Raw genomic sequence first — 12,557 nt, 5'->3', positions numbered from 1 at the left:
ATAGAACTTCAGAAAACATAACATATACAAAATATGGCAAAAAACCATGAAAGACAGCTAACAACGTAATGTAAATTATTTGGGTAAACATATACTTTAATACGAACATAAACTTGGGAGAATTCTTGTGCTACATTGGTTGATGGATTATAAGAATACCTTGGACTTACGTAGGGAGGAAACATTTGTGCTGTGTCACTCCAATACAAAATAATACCACTGTTGTATTACTATGCTATTTAAATTTTTCAAATACCTACTGAGAATTAGAAAGGATAAGCATAACATCATTAAGAATATTTTCATTTTAGGTAATATGTGCTTTGGTCAGACATTTATTTCAATAACTGTATTTCTTCCCCTTTTTGCAGTCAGTGGTTTCAGAAACAACAAAGACAGGGTTGGAGGTTTTTTGACAAAGATAATAGGGTAAATCATTCCAAACTCACATTCTAAACTAAAACCATCACAAGTAGCAAAACCACCTGAGTAAGAGATGGAATCACTTTCAAAGAAACTTTTTTTTTTTTCTTGGAAAACAATTCAGAGATCTTCTTTCCTGGGCATTTTTCTGAGGAATGAGCTTTAATTGTAGTTATACACAATAAGAGCGTTCAAACTGATTATCAGAGAAGAAAAAAACTACTAACTTAGCATCTAGCCAGTTGCATATTTGTAATTTCCTAAAATCCTGGGTTGAAAACAGATTTTAAGAAGAATCCCTAAATAATACAGAATACTGAGAAGATTGAGCTCCACCCTTGTCTTCACATACCTTTTGTTTCCATCATAACTTGAGCCTTTTCAGAGCACTGATGATTTCTGTCTGCATTAAAACATCTTACAGGCTTCAAAGAATACTCCAGGAATTTAAAAGAGGCAGTAGTGAGCAAATAACACTGATTTTATCACTTAACCCTCCCCTGGATTTTGATAGGAAGAGTCCCATCAGAAGATATAGTACCCTGCTTCTGGTCGATATTTTCAGAGTAAATATTTTGTATGTTTAACACAGTTAAAAATATCAATGAAAAATAGTCCTAACTCAACCAGCTAATTTCATTCATGTTACTACATTATATGGAATGAAACACACAAAAAAACAGAGAAAAAAATCCATTCTGAAATACTGCCTTAGAATCAAGTAATAATTTCTTGACTTGTTATGATCAAAATTTCATTATGGGCAAGAAGACAACGCAATTTATGGACACACTAATTTATTTCTAATCCAATTAAAAAACAATGGATATTTCAGCTAAAATGAAATTTATATATCAGAAATCCATTATCCCCCACTAAATTAACAAAAAAAGAAGGGAATAATAATGAAATTGTCATAATACAGAAGCTGTGCTATCTTACTGATGCTCCACTTTTCTGACTCTCTCTTTAGTGTTTTGTACTGTTGAAGGATCCCTGAGATGTCTTTCTGAGAAAAGGAGAGGAGAGAAGCCTTCTTGGTTAAATGTTAACATACCGGGTTCCTGGTAAGACAACGTTAGAGCTGATGGTGTCAGTGGCTTCCTCTTCTCGTTTTCCTCAGTTTTGAGTTTGTGTTTGTCAGTTTGTCAGCTTCTCACCCATTGCTCAGCAATTCTGTATTATGTTAGTTTTTTACTTACTCATGGTTGTTTTCTAGGCTTCATAAGTATAAGACTGTGGTACAGATAAGCTTTAAATTACATATTTAAGAAAAGAAATTCTCAGAAGTTCAAAAAAATTCGAGTAAATTCAAGGTTACCAGTAACAAACAAGACCTATGGTTAAACTATAACTGCTTGAAATTCTTTGTTAAACTTTTATTGTTAGACTTTGTACTACAATCCTCAAGCAAAACTATATTTATTGTGTAGAAGATGGCACATTAATTGATGATATGATTATATTAAATTGGAAAACAGAAAAGCACAGGTGCAAAATAACTTCCTTCAGTGATGACTTCACTCAAAATGAGAGAAAGATCTATATCCATCAAGCTGAAAAGAAATCATGAAATTGAACACTTTTGTTTTGGTTTTGGTGAATGTTTGGCCACCACACTACTGGTGCCATTGAATAGGGCTTTACAGTGTCTGAATAAGATTGCACTGATACACACTGTGAGCAATCAGCTAGTCACTGTCATGCCGTAATGTTTATGACCCACATCAAGGAAATGGACAAAGTTAACCTACTTTATTATGGTTTCCACTCTTTGCCAAATGAGTTTGCACACTTAAAAGCATAATAGGTAATACTTTCTGTTATACCAGCATCTGAGGCATTTCAGAATGGCTTAAGGAATGTGGAGGAGGACAAATATGATTGTAACTTTGTCTCATCATGCCAAATCATGTTAGCAGACATAGTGGTAAGTAGTTCATCATTAGTCTCAGTAACTTTTATTTGAATCTCTCTTTTTTTCCTTTCTCTTTTGTTTTTCCTGAACTTCCACTCCACCTCACCCCTTCCCAAGTGAGAACTTTTGCATACGTATATAAAATTTCTCATGTAGAGTGTTGAGTTAGATTTTCAGTTTCTGAAACAATCTAACACATTTATGAGTCACCAAAGAAATGAGATTCAGGAATAGCGGAAAATAAACCCCAAGGTTTAATACAGATTTGGATGCTTCTATGAGAGTGAATATTTGAAATGGTTAATTAGGTGGCATGCAACTGATGCATCTGCTCCCCAAATGTGGGGTAAAATTATTCTTCTCCAGAGAGCAGGCAGTGAGTGTACTGTTTTGACCCTCATGATTAAGAATATAATTTATTCATGTTGTGTAAATAGGTATTTCTCTCTGTGACTCAGCTCTGGACTCATAATTGGATTTCATTGTACCTAAAAAAAAACCTGACTGAGAATGGTATGGTATACTTAAAACAATTTATAGGGAAAATATAACTGCATTTAGTTTAACCAGATGCAAAAGAAAGCCATAGTAAATCATGCAGGACCTTATAATTGGTTTGATTGAAATTTTATATTGCATGTAATCATTGTATATGTTTTTAATAATACTAGCTTTTATAAATGCTTATCAAAAGGTTTTGATACCATCATCCATTAAGAATCCATGAATAATTGATTTTCTAAGTAGATACATTCCTTAAGTATTTTGTGACTCTGAACATAAAAGCATTTTAAATAACACCTTCATCTCTGTTTCCTGCAAATAGATGGCACTAGTCAAAACTGTCATGTCACAAATTGTTTTTACTATTTTCCCTCAAATTCTTATGTGTGACTAATAATTTGTGAACATGCCAATGTAAAGAAAATGTCTATGTTACTTTGTTTGGATCAAGTTATAAGTTGTTGCCATTACTTTGCTGGTTTGGATCCACATTGTCTGAGACCGGAAATTATAGGAATTATGTAAAGTATATCTATGTATGTTTTTCAACTCCCGCTTCTTCTTAAGGATGACATGTGAACCCAGCACACACTTCAGAGCTGCAAAGAACAGCACTGAATACCATTTCTTTATAATTAATGTTAATTCAAGTCTGGAACAGAAGTAGTAGTACTGTTTCTGGTGGTCACTGACCTCTGGGGCAGTTTATGGTGACTATGCTCTACAAAGGGATGCTTCACTTCAAATAAATGTCTATAATAACTGCAACAAGCTTATGACTCTTCACTTTCTAAAATTAGAAAAAACTTTTCACTTACTGACCATGTATACTCCTATTTTTATCCTGCAGGAGATAAAAGAATATGTATACATACACACACGTGTGAGTACACATACACACACACAGTTTCATGCTGGAGAAAACACAGTATCAATTACTATAAATGAAAAAGGATTGAGTGAAGATTTGATAGGGTAGAAGTGTTATGGAAGACTGTAAGATCACCAGTTTCCTCTTTTATTATGTAAGGAGACACCACAAATTAAAATGGAAAGCACCAATAGACTGAAATTATAGAAGAGTGATCTTCATTACAGGATGAGGTTAAAAAAAATACAATGAAAAAACCTGTCCTTGTGTCCTTTTAAGAGAATATTTGAGAGAATATGATCAAAGAGATTTTTATCAGGCAAATATCCAGTATGTTTGTTCTAATCAAATTACTTTTAAGATCATTCTATGATTAATTTGTACAGCAAAATCTAGAAAGACTTCATAGATCTCAGAAATACTTTGTTTATATATGCATAATGGAATCTTAGCTACTGGGAATTGTTGATAACTTTATGTTAATTTGCAATATGTTCTTCAATATTTTTTTCAATGCCAGTGATTGCTAAAATGAAAATTAGCATATAGTATTGAGAGTTAAGTATATAATTAGCTATGTTTCCTAATAGTTTATGTAAGGTTTAACTTTGAAAAAAAAATTATTACTAGCCATAATTCCTGTGTATTAATTTTGTCTGTATCAACTGTGTATTAGTTTTCACTTTTTATTGGAAAGTTTTAAGCAAACAGTTCTTAGTCTTATTTTTCTCAGAATTAATGTACCAAGATATTTCTAAGCCAGCCACCTCATTTGCTTACCTATGCTGACTTTGAAAGTTATCGATACTTAGTATTAGTCAGTACTACAAAAACAGTTACATAAATAAGGCTAAATGTTACACTCATACCTATTTGTATTTGACGGAACTGAACAACTCACAAAATACTTTTCTAGAATTTAGAAAAAAACCAGTGCTTTGTAGGTCAGACACAGCTAAATTCTTCTCATTCTTTATACCACAATTTAAAATTGTGTAATGGAAGCTCAATTCACTTAATTCTTTCTCAGTCCTAAAAACCACACATTTTTTTCTGCAACACACAGTTACTGACCCAAACTCTTGAATTTGTATTTAGACTTCAGTATAGATATGCCTTAAAGCCAACACGAAGGAACATGCAAGTAAATGTTTAAGTTGCAGAAAAAGTCCATATACAATTTAGATCAAACAAACCCCCAAAATCCAAAACAAAACTGCAAAATATTTATGAATAGGCATACGTTGTGATTGATATCACTGAAATTCAGTGGGATCACTTTTTGAATTGTTAAAATTCCAAAGAAAGGAAATAGCATAAAAAAAAAATACATCTTGTTTGGGAAAAAAAAAAACAAACCAACAATAAACAGACAGCTGGATGGAGTTCTCAAGACATATAAAAAAAAACAAACACAAATTTTAAATTATTTGGTTTCCTACAATGTAAACATCTATGTGGATAAGACCTTCTACAGGCAGCTTGAAGCAACCTCAAAGTCAGAGTCACTGGTTCTCGTGGAGAATTTTAGACAGACCTTTTCTGGGGAAGACACACAGGACAGTACAAACAGTCCAGGATGTTCCTGGAAACATTGATGACAACTTCCTGTCATAGGTAGTGGAAGTAATGGAGGAACCTACAAGGAATTGTATGTTGCTTGATCTCATACTAACAGAGAAGACTTTGTTGGAGATGTGAAGGTTGGGAGCAGACTTGGCTGTAGTGACCACAAGATTATAGAGTTCAGTATAGAGATGCTGACAGAGCAAGCAAAAATGAGATAAGGAAGGCCAGGGCCTATCTAGAATTAAATCTGACCAAGGATGTCAGGGACAACAAGAAGGTCTTTTTGAAATATATCAGTAATAAAAGGAAAACTAAGGATAATGTTGAGCCCATTACTAAATGGAGGGAGAGGCCCTGGTAACAGAGGACACAGAGAAGGCAGAGTTACTGAACACCTTCTTTGCATTGGTCTTCACTGACAAGACCATCTCTCAGGAATCTCTGACCCAGGAGTCCGAGATAAAGGAATGTTGGAAGAAAGACTTTCCCTTGGTGAAGGTGGATTGAGTTAGAGAACTCCTAGGCAAACCTGACACCCACAAGTCCATGAGCCCTGACAGGATGCATCTGTGAGAGATGAGAGAACTGGTAGATACCATACTGAGGCCACTCATTATTATCTTTGAAAGGTTTTGGCAATCAGGAGAGGTGCCTGAGGGTTGGTAGGAATCAAATGTCACCCTGGTCTTCAAAGAGTGCAAGAAGAAGGAAATTACTGGCCAATCAGCCTCATATCAATGCCTGGAAAGGTGATAGTGTGCCTCATGCTGGAGGTCATCTCCATCCACATGGAGGACAAGAAGGTCATCAGGAGTAGTCAGCATAGATTAACTAATGGTAAATCATGCTTTACCAACCTGATTGACTTCCATAATGAAACAACTACCTGGATGGACAAGGGGAGAGAGCAGCGGATATTGTCTAAGGCTTTCGATACTGTCTCTCACAACATCTTCATAGACAAACTTAGGAAGTGTGGACTGCATGAGTAGACAGAGAGGTGAATTGAGATCTGGTTTACCAGCAGAGGGTTGTAATCAGTGGTATAGGGTCCAGTTGGTGGCCTGTCACTAATGGTTTCCCCCCAAGGTTCAATATTGGGCCCAGTATTGTTTAAGTTATCCATCAATGACTTGAGTGAAGGGGTAGATGCTACCTCAACAAGTTCACTGATGACACAAAGCTGGGAGGAGTGGCTGACACCCCAGAGTGCTGTGTAGAAGGACCTTGACAGGAGAGAAGGACCAAAAGGAAGTGTCTGAAATTCAACAAAAGGCAAATGAAGGGTCCTGCATCTGAGGAACAATAACCCCATGCATCAGTACAGACTGGGGGCTGACCTGCGGAGCAGGTCAAAAAGCAAAAAGGAGTTCAACAGCTCTGCGGAGAAGGAGCTGGGGATCCTGGTGTCCATGAGCCAGCAGTGAGTCCTTGAAGCCAAGAAGGCCAATGGTATCCTGGAGACCATTAGGAAGAACACTGTCGGGAGGTTGCTGGAGATGATCCTGCCCCTCTACTCAGCCTTGATGAGACAACATCTGGAGTGCTGTGTCCAGTTCTGGGTTTCTCAGTACAAGACAGGTAGATCCTGGAGTGGGTCTCTGTAACACTCCAGCCCCGGGAACTACCAGCTCACTGGCTCAGCTAGGAGTTTTACTTTAAAATATAGATATAGGGTTCTTTAATACCTCAAGATATTGTCAAGAGAACAACTTGTACCCAAGGGGTTTCTTTAGGGGAGAAAATAAGGGAACTTGGCTAAAGTTCAAAAAGGGCACCACAAGCTAGACAAAAGCATTCCACAACAATACCAACCCAGCACATATTAATCTATAACATTTAAGTCAAGATCCAATAAATCCACAACACCTAACTCAAAATTCAATAAATCCACAACACTTCAGTCAAAATCCAATCCCTCCAGCTCCAAGCCACCCAAAGCATCTAGAAAGGAGCAAATAAAGACAAGCAGAGAGAGCAAGAAGAGAGAAGGAGAAAGAGGGAGAGACAGATTATATAGCTACCACTGGAACCTTGTAGAAGACCAGTTCTCACATGTTCAGATGGCAGGACCACCACATGAGGCAAACACATGTCTGTGGTATTATCTGCTCTGGTCCCTATGGTCAACCTCTCCTGGTGGGGTCTCTGACCCACCAGCCACTCTGGGGGTTCCAGGACAGGGTGAGGAGCGGTGTCCTCACTGTTCCTGCCAGTTCGAGGCTGGGTGAGGGGCTGCAGGAGCTGTGATGTGTTATAGTTTTCCTGGACTGTTTGTAACTGAAAGCTACACCAGCTACATCCACATAGGGATTCCCTATGCGGGCTCCAGGGGCCTGTCATAAGGGATACAACTCCACTGCACCTCCATGAGGTTTGAACCCATCCCTTTCCCCTCCACACACACACATAAACACTCCCAACAAGGTGGTTCTGACCCAGTAATCACTGATCTGGTGTCTAACAGTCTAATACTGTCTTAAGTGTTTTTAAAACATTTATTTAATGAGTTTGGATAATAATACATTATCACGTAAGATCCAGGGAACTACATACCACATCTCAGTCCCTGGGAAGGTGATGGAGCAGTTAATCCTGAAAACCATTTCCCAGCACATGAATGACAAGAAAATCATCAAAAGTAGTCAGTGTTGTGCTTGACCAATATTGTGCTTGATACTCTTCTATGAAGTAGTGACTGGCCTGGTAAACGAGGAAAGAGCAGTGAGTATTGTCTACATAGCCTTGTAGTGCTTGTTACTGTCTTCAATTAGAATTTCATAGGCATGCTGCTGATATACGGACCAGATAAGAAGACAGTGAAGTGTATCAAAAACAGAGAATTTTTAAAATTAAGTATTCTTTCCAGGACCACAATAGAGAATGTGACATTGAAGAGACTGGCACTCCTAAAGGAGGAAACAACTTAGTTATTAATTAAAACTAGAGGATTTCACTTTAACTGAATGACATTCAGCTCTTGAGTCTTAGAATATTATCCTGTTGCTATTCACATCAACGGTCACTTTATTCCACAAATACCAAAATCTCAGTCTGAGTAACAGCATCCATCTAGATTCTACTACTACTTTTTTTGCATAAAACTCTGTTTTTTCTTACCGTATATGTTGGGAGTTCATTACTATTATTTGTTTTCACAAATAATACAAACATACTCTCTAAACAACACTTTTTTTGTTAAGATCTATGTCATAAGCACATAATACAACCTATTAATTTAAAACGTAACGTCTGGCAACTTCCTAGTTAATTTGACATGTCTTAGGCCACAATATGCTTCCTTCTTTTCACAGTATAAATTCTAATGTCCTGAGATTTCCAAGGCCTCTTCAATATGCTAGATCATGTACATACATCAGGCTACAGCAGCTGTTTTTACTCATAAAACAGAACTAAGATGATAACATAAGTAAGTAAACAATTTCATGCCAGTTCAAAGCGTCATTAGCAGCTGATAATTTATTTTGATGGTTGGCATGCTTTCTTCAGAATATCACACACTGTGAATTTTTCCTATCAAAAGTTTTTTAGAATAAAAAAATTTATTAAGGACTGAAATACTTTAGAAGTATTTTTGTTTATAATAATTAATTCTTGATTTATACTCTCTCAATGCAATGATTAAAATATCAGTTACTGTACTCAGGAGTACTTTTCACTACTAGTTTTAGGCAGGACCTACTGTCATTCTTACCCCTCACTTAACAGTTCTCTTAATGACAATCAGATTGATTGCTAGGACAACTCTGCCTTTAGTCACTTTTGAATTGTTTTTAAATTTGATCATGAAAATATCTTCAGTAGTACTTATAGTGGGCTGATCATGGCTGGACAACAGATGGCCATCAAAGATACCCTATCACTCCCCTCCTCTGGACAGGTGAGAGCAAATATAATTAAAGGTTTGTGGGCCAAGATCAAGACAAGGAGAGTTAACTCACTGTCATGGGCAAAACACCTTCAACTTTGGGAAAATTATTGAATTTATTACCAATCAAATCATAGTACCATAATGAGAAATAAACCCAAGTCTTAAAAACACCTTCACTCCACCCCTCCCCTCTTCCTGGGCTCAGTGTTACTCATGATTTCTCTCTCCCTCCCTTCAGCAGTGGAGAGGGACAGGGAAGGGGGATTGTGATCAGTTCATCACATGCCATCTCTGCCATTCCTTCCTCCTCATGGAGAGGAATCCTCACACTCTTCCCCTACTCCAGCATGGGTCCCTTTCTACAGGCTGCTGTCCTTCAGGAACAGACTGCTCCAGTGTAGGTCTCTGTTATGATCCGATTATTATGATTGTTAGAGAGATGCCTCTGCCCAAAGTAAGGTGCCAATGAGACCATATGCCGAAGTCAATAGTACAGATTTTATTTAGAGTAAATGTGAGGTAGAGATAGAAAGAAATAGAAAAAAGAGAGGTGGAGGGGAAAGAGTGACAGATTAAGTAGAAAGATATCACCACCCACAGATCTAGAGGTTTCTTGTTGGTCCTTTTCACCCTGGGTTTCTTACTGGTGGAGGAAGCCCATGAAACATAGAGTTCAATGGGTTAATAGACATTCGGGTATACATGGGAATGTTCAAGTACGTCCCCTGTGGTGCTTGATCCACAACACTGTGGATCTGTTGCAGTACTGTGGATCACATGCAGTCCTCTGGTGGGAGGCCTCAGAAATGAGGCTGTGGGTTATGGCCTCCTGTCACAGGACCCAGCCAGGGCTGGCTTTCAAGGCAGCTGCTGAGTTGGCTTTCCTTGTGGATACATTCTTCTCCCTCCAGCTTTTTTACCTCTCTTTAGACCTGAGAGAGTCAGACAACAGTACCACCTTTATCTTATCTCAAGCTCCCATGAGATGGATTAACTCACAGTCCAATTTCCTGGGATCCAGGAGGCATATGCAGGGATGGGAGGGGGTGGGGGCTTTGGTGGATGTGGATTAGCAGTTGCTTCTTTGCAGAGTTTGCTACAATGGGCGAAGTTGTTTGGTGATCTTAACAGTATTAAGTCTCTCACAGTCCCTCGTGGGGTCACAAATCCTGCTAGCAATCCTACTCCAGTATGGGTTGATCTCTCTATGAGCCCCCAGGTCCTGCCATGAGCCTGGTCCATTACTATATTCCTATAAATCTCCCTATAATGTGCAGAATACTTACCACTTCTAAGCTAAAGTATACTAACACTGCAGTTCCTGTTTCTGTGTTTCTATACTGTGTATTTTATATGTTATCTGAAAAGCAACAGATTTTATTGAAAATTGTATATTTTAAAATGTGGGAGTTTCCATAATATTAATCTTCTTATACTTTCTAAAAATACAACTAAATATAACTTAAGTATTTTTATCAAGAACATGATGTATAAAACTATTTTCATATATCTATGAAAATAGATAGGAAAAAAGCTTCTGACTTTAACTGAGCTGTGATCTTCCCTTTTTTATAGAAACTTAGTGTGATATAGACAAGACAGTACTGATTATAAAGGTAGAGAAAATGTTCAAATTTTGTACTTTATACTTTGATCTGTAAAGTTCTCATAAGGTATTAGAGAATATGTGAGTATATGCAAAAACCATTCTATTCTATGCTGACATAGCAAAAAGCTATTCGCTTAAAGCTTGTGGATCCATACTACCATCTACTAATGTACTGAAATTTATTCTAGCATAAATGTCTCACACCTGTACAATTCTTGAGAATGATTTTCACAGGCTCACATTTTCTTCACAATTTCCAAGGACTCCCAGAAGCTTTAGTTGAGGTGATGTAAATCTGTGCTTAAGATTGGAGAGAGATAACTAGGGAAATCTAATTTCTTAGGAAAATTTTTATCCAAAATATTGTTAAAACCTACATACACAAAATGAATGAGTGCAGATCAAATACCTGAATGACATGTATAATCTTCATGCCATAGTGCCAGGTGATCCCAGGCAAATTCTTGATTAAGGATTGTTGGTGATATATGAGAGGAACACCTCTCTTTGTTTATAGAAGTAGTTGAATTAAATGAACTATCATAGTAACTTTTTGCTGTTCTGACAGTACAGTTGTGACCATTATCTCCACAAGGAAGACACAAACTGGGATGACAGACAATTAACACAATTATAGATCATCATAAAATTGTTAAACACTTTTCAATCATGCATGTATTTAAATTATATTTGTTTGTTTGTTTGCTTGATAAATTTTGTCTAGGATATACAAGTCTCATTACAGAGTATAGAAGGCCCAGACATTTGGATAACATATATACCTTTTTTTCCTTTTTATTTTTCTTTATTTTTCTTTTTTTTAATTAATAATTTGAATGCATAACTGTTTTCATGATTGATTCAAAACTGAAAAATGAACAAAAAGTGAAATCCAAACAAAAATGTTTTTGTCTCAGAGACAAAAATAGGTCTCCTGAATATTAGATGACCCTCTATTGCTATACTTCTGACCTTACTGAAGGTTTTTTCTTGATGGAAGTCAGTCTGCTGGGAGTCTGTCAATGTATGTATATATTTTCTGGTAAACTTTTGTGTTCTTGCAAGAGATTTCCTTAGTTAGAAGACCTACCTCTCTAAATTCTTTACAATCTAAAACCTCAAGAGGGGTCTAACAGCCCTCCTGAGCCTTTCACTGCTCAGACATTTTTTTTTCCCTCAGAGATTCCAGTTCTACTTAAAGCCTTTGTGTGCAAATAATAGACAGACAGTGAGAGCAGACCTGTAAAAGCATCTTTTAATCTCTCAGGCTTTCACCTTGTGTGATGCTGGAGAGTGAAAGGTCCAAGAAAAAGATCAAAATCATTAGCAGAATTGATTGCTCTTCAGAATCTTGATCTGTTTTTCCTCCATGTCATAGTGATCCATCCCTTCTTTAGAAAGCAATATCCCTAAATGTTTCCACTGGAGAAATCAAAGGCTCCACTTCAATCCCTGACTTTTATACTGAATATCATTCAAAGTCAACAGCCCAGTTGAAAACACATATATTTGGGACCATGGCTCATTCATCATTAACGGCTCTTGATTGTTCCATCATCTCTTATCAGTCTTTTTATTTGGTGTCAAACTTATACTACAAAATTTTTGTACTAAAACCCAAAGGTAATTTTAGCATGATGTAGAAATAGCAAATTAAGGTCAGAGTAAAAGGTACAGGCTCTGAAACCACATGGAATTTACAATCTGACACATGATATTTCCAAACTCTTAATCTCTTCATCTTTATTAAGCTACATTTTCCTTGAATTCC

The sequence above is a fragment of the Chiroxiphia lanceolata genome, chromosome 2 (genome assembly GCF_009829145.1).
Source record: "Chiroxiphia lanceolata isolate bChiLan1 chromosome 2, bChiLan1.pri, whole genome shotgun sequence".
NCBI lineage: Eukaryota > Metazoa > Chordata > Aves > Passeriformes > Pipridae > Chiroxiphia > Chiroxiphia lanceolata.
This window is presented reverse-complemented; position numbering follows the sequence as displayed.